This window comes from Panulirus ornatus, chromosome 46, assembly GCF_036320965.1.
Source record: "Panulirus ornatus isolate Po-2019 chromosome 46, ASM3632096v1, whole genome shotgun sequence".
Lineage (NCBI taxonomy): Eukaryota > Metazoa > Arthropoda > Malacostraca > Decapoda > Palinuridae > Panulirus > Panulirus ornatus.
This window is the reverse complement of record NC_092269.1, coordinates 1,547,074-1,562,325: the sequence shown is the minus strand read 5'-3', so window position 1 is coordinate 1,562,325 and position 15,252 is coordinate 1,547,074.

Below are 15,252 nucleotides of genomic sequence, written 5' to 3'. Positions count from 1 at the left end.
ACCACATTACCTTACCTCCCTGGGTCACTGTTCCTCTCTCACTCGCCTTGGTGAGTCGAGGACACTCCCCCGCACCAAGTCAGCTCTTCCCTGAGCACTCCAGACCTTGCAACGAGAAGAAAAGACAGAGTCCACGGGTATTCTCAGTGTGGTCAGAACTCTCAGCAGACGTCATTGTGTGTGTGTGTGTGTGGCCCCATGGCCCAGGCCAGCCTTGTCCCAGGCCGCACACACAGTAAGTCAGGACAGCGATCACATCATCTTTTCCTGCTTCGACGGGACTCCCGAGCTGTGATTCATTCCCCGTGATTTCCGTCTTCCCTTCCATATCCTTATCTGAAAGTTGCTTCATTCCTTCCCTCTTTCTTTCATGGTTATCACCGTCATCCGTTACTGTAGCGTTGTAGCTGTACATTATGATCATTTAGCTTTCCATAGTCTTAGATTTATCTTTCGTCTGCGTTTTATCTTTTACGTTTGTGCTCGTCTGAAAGCTTTAGTTTTGTTGCTTGTTTACCTTTTGTTTCTTGGTATGAGTGTCATCCTTTTCTCAGTTGTTGACATTTATTACGTTCCACTAAACTCTTGGATCCAGCCTAGTAGAAGGGAGTTTAGGGACGGGAGGTAGGATGGAAAAATAAGGCCATGGGAGTTTCGGGTGGGGAGTTTAGCCCAAGCATACGAGTACGTAAGGGTAGGGGTACATACAGCCCAGGACATGGTAGCGTCAGAGGCCGTCTCCCAAGAATCGTCTGCTTTTCTCTCTGGGCCACATATCGTGTTAGCCCTGCTCCCTCCCTCAGCTCACCTGAACTGGTCGCCTCGCTGTCATTGCACCAGCGCAAGTACGTCAGCCGGACCGGTTTGTCTCTGGGAAAAGTTGGTATAATGAACACCATATTAACACTCGCGTCTGTGTTTCTTCCGCAACCTGTTATATATATATATATATATATATATATATATATATATATATATATATATATATATACACACATATATATATATATATATACACACATATATATATTGTATTGTGTTGTATTGTATTGTATTATATTATATTATATTATATTATATTATCTGGGGATAGGTAAGAGTGCTGCTCATGTATCTCCTGTGTGTTGTAGGAGTTGACTTGAGAGAGGCTTGGGATGGGTGTGGGATGCTGAAAGAAAATCCTCCCCTCCTGTATCATCACTTCCTCACTGTAAAAGAAAAAAAAAGAGCCAAGAGAGGACTTCTTTCCTTTTACGGTTCACTCGTCTGCTGGTGACGTTGCCTTGGCTATATGCGGAATCCTTCATCAAGTGGAACCTGGCTTAGGCTTCATGAAGCCTCGTGATTTAGGAAACCCGAGGATCCCCTGGGAAGAGGGAAAAACCCGGGCTAATTGCTCGTAATAGCTGTGACTGATGACCGCTAATTGCCCCAGATGATAACGGGTAGAGGTCGTTAGGGAACCCTCAACCTCAGCGTTATGTATATATTTTACACCATTTTCGATGATGTTTGTGGTGGTAGTGGCCGAATATTTTCTAATAATGATTTGCCGGGTTCTGCGTAGTGATGATGGTTGTGTTGTGAGCGCGTGTTGTGTGGTGGTGATGGTTGTGTTGTGGTTACATGTGTGGTGGTGACGGGTCATGTTGTGAGCGCGTGTTGTGTGGTGGTGATGGTTGTGTTGTGGTTACATGTGTGGTGGTGACGGGTCATGTTGTGAGCGCGTGTTGTGTGGTGGTGATGGTTGTGTTGTGGTTACATGTGTGGTGGTGACGGGTCATGTTGTGAGCGCGTGTTGTGTGGTGGTGATGGTTGTGTTGTGGTTACATGTGTGGTGGTGACGGGTCATGTTGTGAGCGCGTGTTGTGTGGTGGTGATGGTTGTGTTGTGGTTACATGTTGTGTGGTGGTGACGGTCGTGTTGTGAGCGCGTGTTGTGTGGTGGATGATGGGCTCTGGTTCTGATGCCTATGAACAATTGATGATACACATGAACAAACTTGATCGTATGGTACAGATGGGAACATTTAGTGGTTTGGTGAACAGGTGATGGTATGGTACGGAAGAACAAGTGATGGTATGGTACAGAAGAACAAGTGATGCTACAGATGAACAGATGACGATACCCCTAAAGTGATGATACAGGTGAACAAGTTATGTAATAGGTGATCATATGACGATACACTTTGAACACGTTCTGGAGGTGTGAGCCAGCATCCAGTACTACAGTCATCGGGGAAGAAGGATTGAAGAGGATCGTGGGAAGATACAGTTTTCCCCTCGCTGTAGCGGGGCCTTGTAGCCGGCTCCTTTGTGTATGGCGTCAAGGCTTCGCCTGTATCAACCAGCCATTGTTACCACGCGAACCTTTCACCTCCCAAGGTAATTATTTTTTCGCATGACAAAGAAGAAACGGGCGTGTCATGGCTGACCCAGTACTGGAAGGTGTTCTCCTACTTCTCTCGAGCGATGGAAGGCAAGGCATAGGACGCCCGGTAGTGTATGCCACCACAGCTGCAACGCGTGCCATGGTGCAAGCTGCCGTACATGGCGAAACATATTTACTCGTGTGGAGGTTCATGATATACAGGTAGCGCTGGTGGCCACTGTCATCTAGTAGAAACATTTCTTTTTCTCTTGCCTTGTAAATAGAAACTGCAGTGTGGAGTTGGATTTGAATTATGATGTTATGACTGATATAGTGTCGTCTTTGTTTTTGTTTGTGCTGTGGGAGAGTTGTTAACAGAGAGAGAGGTAATGGAAACAGGTTGCGCAACATGGGAGAACGTTAATGTTAAGTACGTATTGTGGTGGGCAACATGATGAGTGTTAGTGTTAAGCATATGTTGTGGTGGGCAGCACGGGGGAATGTTAATGTTATGTTGTGGTGGATAGAGACAGGGGGGAAAGACTCCAGAGTTGATCATTATGTCAAGGGAAGGTACCAGGACATTAACCCTTCAAGCACGACTTTATGATTCTTGACCTTGACTGTACGATCTTTGAGCACGACGGTACGATCATTGAACACGACGGTACGATCGTGGAAGGGTTGAAAGCCACCCCGTCATACCCAAGGATCGTCATGTTCTTAATTGTCGTAACGTCTTTACGAAGGGCTGAATTGAACGACTAGAAAGTACGGATGATCTTCATTTTTGATACTTTTAAAACTTGTTCATTTGATCATTTGTTGTTGTTGCTGACGGAGTGACGTGTATCGTGTTTATCACCAAGAGGGACGCTCCGACCCCCACGAGGAGGGTCACTGAAAGTGAAACATATCATCGAGAACAGGTTTGGGCAACACCTGATGGCGTGGAAGACGCGTAGTGCCCGACCTTACGAGCGGGAAAGGTGCGTTGGGTCTGTGTTGACGGCAGCGTGGGAAACGGCCGGGCCGTCTAGACCTCCCCTCCATGCATGGGGTCAGAGGTCACAAGTTTAAGATCAGCTCAAGACGGAGCGAGCCCATCCATAAACAAACGCCTTAGATGTCGTGCGTTCACTCTATCCCCGCCCTCGGAACATCTCACCCGCCCCTTCTCTCTCTCTCTCTCTCTCTCTCTCTCTCTCTCTCTCTCTCTCTCTCTCTCTCTCTCTCTCTCTCTCTCTCTCTCTCTCTCACACACACACACACACACACACGCAATGAATCATCCATGATGTTGGCTCCGTTCAGTTCGTCCACGTTAGGTCAGGTCTTAAGACCGCTTCACGTACCCCAACCCAACCCCCTCAGTGAGAATATGTTCAGTTACACCCAACTGGGTACCATGCATTGACAGACTACCGAAAATGCGTTCAGAAACTGCGATTATTACAAACATCAAATGAACGTAACCTTACTGTAGGGAGTGTATGGCGTCCCTAAGGTTTAGTTAAAGAGTTACCCCGGTATAAACCGTAACGTATGCTTAGAGTGTACGAGTTCAGAGGCCACGAACCTCTGGTGGTTTTATAACTACGTAGTATGTTATTCCTGGCAACCTTCCCTTTTTTTTTTAGAGATATTATATTTTGCAGTGTCTTCCGCGTCTTTCTCTTCACTAGAGGAGATTAAGCTGCAATTTAGGTATATTTTTAACCCACTGTGAACTTCGTATTCTTTGTCTTTTTTTTCTGCTCTGGCAGTATCGCCTACCCTAACCTACCCTACCCTAACCCGAGGTGGTGGTGACAGTTCCCACCAACATTTTTGAGAGGAATCTTCAGTTATTTTGAAAAGTGTCTTCGTTTCCACTGACTTTCGTTGACTTTCCCCCCTAGAGTTCGTAATATCCAGCCTATCGTGTTTATTGGGTGAGTGGTTCCTTGGTTTTGCTCGCTTAAAGGTCATCTGACATAATTGTTCCTGTGTCTTTCACTTTCATTTTCCGTCTCATATTTGTGTGTGTGTGTGTGTGTGTGTGTGTGTGTGTGTGTGTGTGTGTGTGTTCTGCACTGTTTTTGATCTTCATTTTTTTTTTTTTTGCTTCCATTTACAACGAAGCTGAAAGTTTTCTTTCATAAACGTTTGGTATTGACGAACACAAAAGAATTGGCTCATGGTTACTTGTAGTGTCAGCGTCTTTTTCAGTCGAGATTTTAATATTTTTGTTTGTATAATGAGCGCTGAGTGACATGAAGCTTTGGCTCGTGTTTTCGCGTTCTACGTAGACCATATTGAATGCCAGGAGAGAAACAGAAGTGTACAGGTAGAGTGCCTTAGGAACAGCAGCTCTCGCAGTGAAGGCGCTGGGTATTTGCCAGACTCACGATCCCATATTAATATTAGTTTGTTTGAAACTGCACATCCACTGTTCTCACTTGTTATCCGTGGTGTTATTCCATGGTCATGTTAGAATAAAGAATGCTGAGAATGCTGAGTGGATATTATTACATTGTATTGTTTGGTTTCAGTCCTTAAGATTTCACCGTGAAACCATGGAGTGACATTAGAGTTTCCAATATCCGAACTGAACTCTTCGACTGCTCTCGAAGGCAGATGTAAATAACGAAAGATGGGAGTGAATAACGAGTGTTTTCCTCGAGGCATCAAGAAGAGACAGGGCTGAGTTGGCGGCATCATGTGCAGACGCTTAAGTGAAACGGGTCGACGTCTTCAATGCTTTCTAATGACCTTGATGTCCGGGCACTAGTGATCGGTGCCTCGCTCTTAACGATTATAATAATGTCTGCTCTCTGTTGTAAAGATTTTAAGATTCTCGTCTTTACTTCGTGGTGTTTCTGAATATATTATGTATATGTTTGTGTAGGGGTTGCCGGACTACGTCAGTTTGAAGTTACGGTGCGAGTGAAAAGTCTGCTTTGGCGAGGCTGTATATTATGTCGTTTGACGAATGAGGGGCGCAGCCTCGTCAAAGAACTTCATATTGCAAAGGAGCCCAGTTGCTGGTACTGAGTGTATCGCAGCCTCGACTGTGTAGTTGTGATCACTGCAGAATGTGGCTACGTACACACTAATAGTTCAGTTACACTTGTTCTATACATGTTCTCATATTAGCAGAGGTTTCGGGTCTTGTTATCTTGTGGTTTATGAAGATGACGTATTGGTGGTAGGTGAGGCGGGAGGCTTCACACACACCTGGTGTGTCAGTTGCTCGTGTCAGGTGTGCGAGGCTGGGTGGAGGGTTTACAGAGGCGATCGATCCTGTACTGTACATCATCTGTTGTTGGCTAAACCGTGCCTTTGTGTAGGGGTGCATCTTGCATACGCATCACCTCGCCTTGTCTTGCTTTACCTCACCATGCCTAGCTGTACCTTACCTTACCTTGCTTTACTTCACCTTTCCTTGCTATGACTTGTCTTGCCTTACTTTACCTTGCCTTGCTCTGACTTACCTTGTCTTGCTTTACTTTACCTTGCCAGGAAATGAAAATCTAAAGCTTCGTCGTGCTCAAGGGTCGTACCCTCGCGTTCGGGGGAATAAGAGACTATACAACCCGAGTGTTGAAGGATAGGTGACGCCATCTGTTGAGGTAATGCGGAAGCTGTGACTCACACCTGGCGCGCCTGGTTCCTCAAGATGGTGGAGCTCGTGTTGATTCTAGGCAACACCCCCGGATACAGTGATACACCCCTAGAGGTATTACAACCCCTGGAGACATGATAGTACCCGAAGATAGTGTTACAATCCCAGAGACTGCAACAGTACATCCCCAGAGATAGTACAACATCCTCAGACACAATGCAGCATGCCTGGCTACAGTGCATTACCCCCAGATACAGTGCAGGTCGGCAGTAGGAGCCACTCATGTTCAGGTAACCCAGGAGAGTGAAGATCTTTACTACATAACGTGAGCACGAGTCGTGTCTGATGTATGTTAGTCGTGCCTGGTGTGTGTGTGTGTGGGGGGGGAGGGAGGGGGGGGGGGGGTCGTGCATGATCTGTGGTGCAGTGGGGATTATGCCTAGTGTGTTGGTGGTGGTGGTGGTGGTGGTGGGTTCGTGTCCGGGTGGTACATGATGCATGGCCGCCCCACACACAGTTGCTCTTGTACCGCTTCAGTATCCCAGACCAGAAGTGCCAAGGCACCACACCGTACTGAACACTTGAGCACGACGCTACGATCACTGAACACAGAGACGACGCTTGAACACGGCGTTACGACCCTTGGGCACCCTTGAACACAAGATGTCCCTTAAGCACGATGCTACGACCCTTGAACACAAAGACGACCCTTGGGCACAACGGTACGACACCTGGTGACCACGTCACGATCCTTGGGCACGACTGACAACAACGGTTCGATCACGAGCGCGACGGGACGACCATATCGGGAATGATGGGCCTGACCTTTGACCTGACCTCAATGGTAGATGGTTACAAGAGTACCACACACCTCCCATGTCTTCCCTCCACATGGCAACAAGCTCGCTGGGAGCCCCCTGTATACCGCAGCGGTTGTAACACGAACTGGTTCCCGTTCAACCTGTTTGGGCATTAGTAACGTGTTACCTTGAACACGTTACAGTGTTCTGGTGAATGACTAGGCCTTCGTAACGCTGCCCACAGGGTTAGTGGTATTCGCAGCGCAAAATATTAGTGTGTTGAAGTCACTGATTAAGTTACCGTGAAGGCTTACGTCTGAATGTCTAGTTCATGGATGTGTAAACAATGACCACCTGATCCATGCGGTGTATTGAAATCTTTTAAGTTACGTAGAGGTACGCAATGCAGTGGAACGTGGCTCATAGGTACGGCGTATAGGTACAGTCACATGTTACAGTGCTTATGTTTGATCAGTAATGGAGCAGAATGACATTTTTTTTTTTTTTGTCCCTGTGACAAAGAAATGTCGAGTCTGTATCAAGAATGTCTTTCCTTGTAACGGAAACCCGTCGCACGCACTGCCTGTCTCATAACACTTGTCACAAGGCGTCACTGTCAACGACTGATGGACATTGGCGTTTAATGAGGGGAAGCGAACCGTGGTGGAACATCCAGTCGACTCCTGGTGAGGTTGTAGGTGATGTTGGAGTAGGTAGGGTTGTTTGTGGTGGGGCTTGAGGTGTGTTTGGCATGGTGGCTGTGTTAGATGAAGGGGATTTGTGTTTGGCAGGAGTGTTGAGGTAGATTTTCATTGTGTGTGGTGGGGATTTCTGTGGTGGGTGGCAGGTATTGACCAAGTGTAGCATGTACCTCAGGCACTCCTCCACCACACCTCACCACACCACCACAAGGAGTGGCACCCGTGCCTGAAGCATCTCTGACCTGGCTCTGTGGCCCACCCCACCACCACCCCACCTTGGTGCCAGGCCTGTGTTGAGATAGACAGGGAGAGAGAGAGAGAGAGAGAGAGAGAGAGAGAGAGAGAGAGAGAGAGAGAGAGAGAGAGAGAGAGAGAGACGCTGTATTATTGTTGTATCCTGGTGTAGATCAGGCTCGGGGGGTCTCGGATGAAGTAACACCTCAGTCTTTACCTTCAGCGAGTGCGTTGGGGGTGCGTTAGCGTGTTGTGAGATTTACTGGCTGACTGAGGAGTGGGCCGAGGTGGGTCTGGCCTGAGGGCGGGCCGGAAGCGATGGTAGCTGAGGCAGAGGTCTCGGATCACCATCGCCAGGTTCGCGTGGCTGGCCGGACTTGCAGGGTAGGGAGGCTTGCACGCGACTCCGTCCAGGAGGATCCGGCGAGAGGCCCGCCCTCAGCCTTCACCTATCCCGCCCACGTCCTGCCCTACACCCGGCTCGCCCACACCCAGACACTGCTCCCTCCCAACGCTCCGCCGCCGCCCCCTCACAACAAGTCAGTATAAACAGAGCAGAATGAATTATTGAATTAGGGGGAGGGGGGGGGATCCCGTGTTCGTGTCGCGACCTGGCTGACCTGTACTATGACCTATCTCACCTTCCATGACCTGTGTCACTCTCAATGACACGTCTTCCCCATGCAAGACCCGTGTTGCTCGGGGTAGGGTGACCTTTGACTTGACCTCTCCCATCTTGCATGACCTGTAACTGTTATCTGAAAGTAGAGAGTACACATATTGTACCCAGCTGAACATTGAATCTTCCTGCTCAGAACATAAACCTTCCTCTTCATTACGTACGAATGAAGGAAAGATACCCCGTTATATGCGCGCAGAAACCCATTTTCTCAAGATAGCGCGAGCTGCTGGGCAAATCTCACCCCTGGCTGTAATATGAACATCTGGAAAACCAGGTTGTTTTGGGAAGGGTTACGCGGGAGTTGCAAGGAAGTCATCAAGGTGGTGATTTGAATAGCAGTCAAACAAACATTTCCAGAACAGTTTCCGGGGCTGTGTGATGCAAAGTGGGGTCATATATTCCTCTTGTCCTCTCCAGAACAAACATGGTCATAAACTGGACTGTACTGGATAACATAATCGTATATCCAGTGAAATATCCTCCGGAAGATAAATGGAAAACCCATAGAAGAGCTATCTGCATCTAACATGTAAACACGTTTTCCTTGGTGGGAACCACTCCTCATTTTCTTGCTAGAAGTATTTTGTTTTTACTTTTATGTTTATTTCTGAATGTCCCTGAGGTATGATTTAATGTAATTGAAATGTAATTAGACGTAATTGAAACGTAGATTATATTTTGATGAGTTGCATTGTGGACATTTTTGTTCCAAATGGTGCATTACTATTAGTTGCTTCTGTATTTTCAAGTCTGCTTTCGAAAAGATTCCTTCTCCTCTAGTCATCTGTCGAGACCCTGGGTTGAGGAGGACCTCCAAGAAGAGAGTTAATCCCAGGAGTAATCCCATCTGATCCTTGTAGAGCTGATTCCACATTGTGTCCCGCTGGACCACCTTCGCTAATCCCAACATATGGCTTTTCTTCCCATTTTCTTCTGGGAGGTTCAGCGTCCAACTCCCGACTCGTGTGTGTTGCAGCGACCGGCAGTAGAGTGAGCAGTGACCGGCAGTGAAGTGTGGGGTGTACTTACTGGAGTGTTTCAGTGACCGGCAGTGAAGTGTGGGATGTACTGGAGTGTTTCAATGATCGGCAGTAAGATGTGGGTTACCTTCTCTGTAGACTCGTTTTTTTTTTTTTTTTTTTTTTTTTTTTTTTTTTTTTTTTTTTTTTTTTTTTTTTTTGCATGACGGCACGACGGCAGGCTCTTTAACAACCCTTGACCACAGCCATGATGACCTGACCTTTGACATGACCCTGGAGAAGCCAGACCATCATACCCACGGGTCGTACCTCAATGGACAAGGGTTGTCCCTAGGTAGATGATGGGTTCAGATATCAGAAGTATCATCCAGATTTGTTTTCGTATTACCATAATCCTCGTCGGTCTTCTTGAAACACATCAGCTGAGAGTCAGACTGAAATTGAAAGCACTGGAACGAAGATGCGTCGGTTGGGGGGATTTCCAGGCGATCCTGGAATAATAAGAAATAAGATCCTGAAGGAACTTTTTTCGCCACTGGTTCCGGCAAAGACTTACGCTGACAGATTAATACCAAGTAAAATCTGGAAGGTTACTTTTGCCGACATTGGTTCTGGAGAAGGACTTAAAGTTGTTCCTGGAAAAGGACTTAAGTTTCCTAATGTATTCATTCTACACGTGATGGAAATCTGGGATATACCGTCAGTGTCAGTCATAGAATGTGTTTACCGATGATTTGCTGTTTGGCATTGCAGACTGAGGCCCCGGTCCTTCGTGTTGGCTCAGCTTCTCTTTTGTGTTGCTTTCGTGTTTGGACCATCCTTGTCTCCCGTTTGGTCCCCACGGCCAAGCGGCTCACCTACTACACTACTCCAAATACTCACACACGTGAAGGTCTATAGATTTATTACCACTACACAACAAACTCACAAGCATAAATGATAAAGAAAGAAAACAGAGTGCGTTTGTGTTCCATTAGGATAACTTCAGGTTCGTTTAGTAATGTGATTTTTTCACCTGAACTTACAAAAGTTTTACGCTTAAGTGTATTACATTAAGCCAGGATGCTTCGCTAAGAGTGGGCTTTACGTGAAAAGGAAAGTTTATGGCCAATGGTAACATATGATGGTGGTGGTGTTTATGAACACTGGAGGTGGTTAATGTGGTGGTTGGTTGTGTGATGGTGCTGGTGGTGGTGTTGGTAGCGATGATGATGGTGGTGAGAGAGGAGCATGTGGCAGAGCACGTCAGGCCTCACCAGGCGGGGAGAGGTCGCGTGTGGAGGGCCTCGCGTGGTGGCGGCAGTCTGAAGCAAGCCTACCACACACGGGGCGGGCCACCCGGGCCCCTCCTTGACCTGCCGGGTCTCAGCCTGACCTGCCGGGTCTCAGCCTGACATGCCGGGTTAGGAGTTCCTGGTGTAAGACCTTAGTTTTGGCTCCTTGACCTTGTCAGGTCGTATGTGCAAGGGATTCGAACCCCTGCCTTATCCACGTGCAGTGTGTCACACTGTAGGTTGTGGCAACAGAAGTATATAACCAGTTGGCTTTACGCGTGTCGTCCACCACAGGGATTCAGATGAAAGATATCCAAAGTGTTAGTCTCAAGCGACAGGGACTCCATCCATAAAGTGGTCAGGTGCCCACAGTGTCATGTAACCAGTCTGAACTGGCTCGTGTGAGCCAGAACCATCTCTCCCAGGTGGACCTGCACATTGATCAGACAGCGAGCCTTACTCCACACGAAGATGTGTCTGCGTCTATAGTCGACGCTGTATCCTAGAACAACGTGTTTTTGATCACAGATGATGCGTTGTGAAGTTCGTGATGCCCGAGTGTACAGTGTCAGATACTAAGGTCGTGAGAGAAGGCAGTGGTCCCCTTAGCCAGGTTGGTGAGGGAGGGCCTCAACGCATGACAACACTGCGTGGTTCTCACTGGACCCCACCCCTTCTCCCCACCTCAGCGTTACATTATATGGTTATTTTTGGTCTGCGGTGTAAATAGGAGCCAGGCAGGAGGAAGGGATTTCGCTAAAGCTGGACTGAAACTGTTGCGGTCCCTCCCCCCCACATGCCTGGTGATGATGAGGAGGACGATTACCATCCCTTAATGTGAATGACCATAAGTGATCGTCCCATTATCTTCGTGTCTAAGGTGGGATCCAGCTAAGCCGTGCGTGTGTGAATGGCGGAGCGGCACAGCAAACCTACAGCGGCTGCATCGATCCAGAAAAACATCGCTATTACTAATCAGGCAGTAGCAGTCATCTCAGTTGTTCATCCTCATCTCTGGGGCTGTATGATAAATTAGGGTACCAGGCTTAGTCTAGGGTATATATATATATATATATATATATATATATATATATATATATATATATATATATATATATGTGTGTGTGTGTGTGTGTGTATATGAAGCTAATTTGTGAAGAATGTTGATGACTAATGGCATGACAGTGTGTGATGACAGCTGTTGGCATGAGGTGTGATGCGATAGTGTTAACAGGTGGGAGTTGGCAAGTGCTGAACATGTGTTGATGTTGGCTCAGTCTTTGCTATGCCAAGGTCGCTCACTGTAAACCAAAGGGTGTACAGGTGCGGGAATCTGTTTGATACCAAGCGGGGAGAGTGGTGGTGCATCACAGGAGATGGAATGGAAGGGGAAAGATGGAGATGCTTTGGTATATGATGAAAGACATATGTATTTGAGGGGAGTGAGCATTGTCTAGAATATGGTGTTTGATGAAGACGTATTGATGGGTTTGTTGCTGAGGTGTGAAGCTTGGAAGGCTGACCACATGGAAGGGACGCAAAGATCGTTCGGTACTGTAATGGTTATAGATACGTCGTAGTGAGGGTCACCTGAACACCATCAAAGAAGTGTGATTGCTTGCAGTATCTCTCGGTATGAATTTGAGACAGGTGAAGCCTTTGGGGTGGGCGGCGACTCGATGACAGGTGATGGCCGAGGCAGAGCACTTGCTGTCCGAGTTCCCAGGCGGTGTTGGACGAAGTATATCTACCAGCTACCTGTATCACCAGGTGGTGGGCTAGGCAGATCCACCAGAGAAGCTTGTGTCTCGTTGTGTTGGATGAGGCAAAACCACCAGCTCTCTAGGCCATCAGGTCAAGGAAAACACAGGGTGCAGCTGGGAGAGATAGAGCCCAGGTTGCAGCTAGGATATGCCAAAGGGCGCAGCTGGCAGAGATAAAGATCTTGTGCGGCGGAGGTTGGAGGAGGATTGTGTGAGGAGGGGGTAGGATCGATATCCCTACTTGGTGTAGGCGGAGTGGGGCGGGTGGATGGGATATATCGGGTAGGGGCGCAACACGGTCGGCTTATACAACGGTAATGATTGTTGATTCAAGGGACAGGCCAAACACCCCCCTTTAAGCCCTGTGACCGTCCGACGGTGGACACATCAGAGACCGACACACGCCTGACCTGATTCACGATTTACTATATCGGAATTGATCTTAAAAAAAAAAAAGAAAAAATAGAATCGAGCACGACCGTGTGATGACGTGAACCATTGACCCGGCCCGTAAGGGTCGTATTGAGGGCCAGATCATCCTCCTCAAGGGTCATATCGTTCGTGCTAAGTTATCTTAGTTTACAGACTACGTCAGCTTCTCCATTACCCAAGTGCCTACCTATGTATTCTTATATATATATATATATATATATATATATATATATATATATATATATATATATATATATATATATATATATATATATATTTTTTTTTTTTTTTTTTCTTTCAAACTATTCGCCATTTCCCGCATTTGCGAGGTAGCGTTAAGAACAGAGGACTGGGCCTTTGAGGGAATACCCTCACCTGGCCCAATTCTCTGTTCCTTCTTTTGGAAAATTAAAAAAAACCGAGAGGGGAGGATTTCCAGCCCCCCGCTCCCTCCCCTTTTAGTCGCCTTCTACGACACGCAGGGAATACGTGGGAAGTACTCTTAATGCCCTATCCACAGGGATAATATATATATATATATATATATATATATATATATATATATATATATATATATATATATATATATATATGGTTTAGAGCGTAAACATTGAATCCAAGCTATAAAAGTACACCTATCTCTGAACTCAGATAAGATACGGGGCAACAAAGGCGGGTCTGTTGTTCGGGGTCCGACAAGGGTTCGACGGGAGTCCGACGGGGATGACTTCGATCTTCACATCTCCTCCGTCAAGCCTGTCCTCTTCCTCTCATCTCGCCTGTCAGTTTATTCCAGTCGGCGACCTGTTGTGCTTTACGCCTTTGTTCGATAGACATTTAGTTGAAAGATATCTCTGGGTGTATCGACTACCTAATATGTGAACGATGTATACTTACATTTGTGAAGCGTTCTGCCAGTGCGGTGCAGGAATAGCTTTGGAACACGGCAGGGTTACACCAGTGTGCTGCAGCAGTATCCCTGGTAAGCCGCCGGTGTGATGCAGGAAATCTGCCCAGAAAGCCAGGTGGGTTAAGCCACTGGGGTTCAGAAATAGCTCAGGAAGCCAGCAGGGTTAAGTCAGTGGGGTGCAAGAATAGCTTATACAGCCGAGACCTTCTGGAGCCTTGGTCGGCGATGACGGCGAAAGGTCGTACAAAACCGGAATGATTTGCTCTTTTGGTTTCCTTGAATCATACCGCGAGAACAGCGTAGCTTCGTACCTCATTATTCACTAACTTCAGGGTGTTTCAGTCTATCTATACCTAGGCGGTTGGAATTATCCCCCAGGAGCCGGGGGTTGAGCATAGATACGTAGCAGTATTAAACTACATTCCATCCTCTGGTGGGCTGCTTACCTCTCATGTGTAACATTTTCGTTGAAGTGTTTCCAGCTCTGTGACGCTCCTTACGGTGAACAGGTTCCCGGTCGAGCGCCTCTGAATAGCACCCCCCACCCCTCCCGCTCGTACGCAACTGTGTTGGAGGAGGAGTGAATGACGCGGATCCTTGATTCTGAACACCTGCCTGAGTAGTTGGGGGGATGGGTGAATGTTTGCGGAGTCCAGTCACGTGTCAGACTCTCCACTTATGTCTGGTTCTGTGTGAGTGCGTATGTGTTTGTGTTTGTGCTCCCTGACATTTTCATTTGTAAAACCTGAATAGAATCTTTGTGGTACTCAGGACGTCACCGAGCGTCAGAGGTTTGCCTCAGTGACCTCAGTAACCTCTTTGTTGACGAATGAACGGATGGACAGAGAGGGGAAGTTAATGGGTTCGATGGTGTCCATACCTGGGGGCTTATGTTAGTGGTGACCACTTCTGCGTACGTCGGAGAACCGTCTGGGATGCCCCGCCAGGAGTGATGGGTCATGAGCACTGACGCCGCACTGAACGTTCCCAGTTTTTCTCAACACTGTCGTCTCTTTTGACAAGTTCTTGGACGCATAGTTCTTTTGAACCCTTGATTATGACTGCAGCAGGATCCTTGAGCATGACGATTCGAACCTTGCGAGTGACAACACGACCCTTGAGCACGACAGCACGGCCCCCAGAAGCACAAGGCAGTGCGACCCTTGGGGATGATGATGGCCTTGTCTTTTAAGATCTGACCCTCAGGGATCGTCGGGTCAGGGGGCGGCCAGGCCATCATACCTAAGGGTCCTACTTTAGTTAAGGGGTTAAGGTCATTTTCAGTGGGGGTTCTAAGGACCTTGTTTTTCTCCCGCCGCCCGTCCTGCCATTTTTCTGCACCTTGGCCAAGTTTCTTTTCGTCGTCTTTAGATTACACCTTATCATGCTTATCACAGCTCCGTCGGTGTATATTAAGATTCCGCCGCCTGCCTTGGCTACGTGCGTGGCCTTGTTGCCGTTCATGCTTTGAATCTGATTGCGTCAGGGATAGGCAAAAC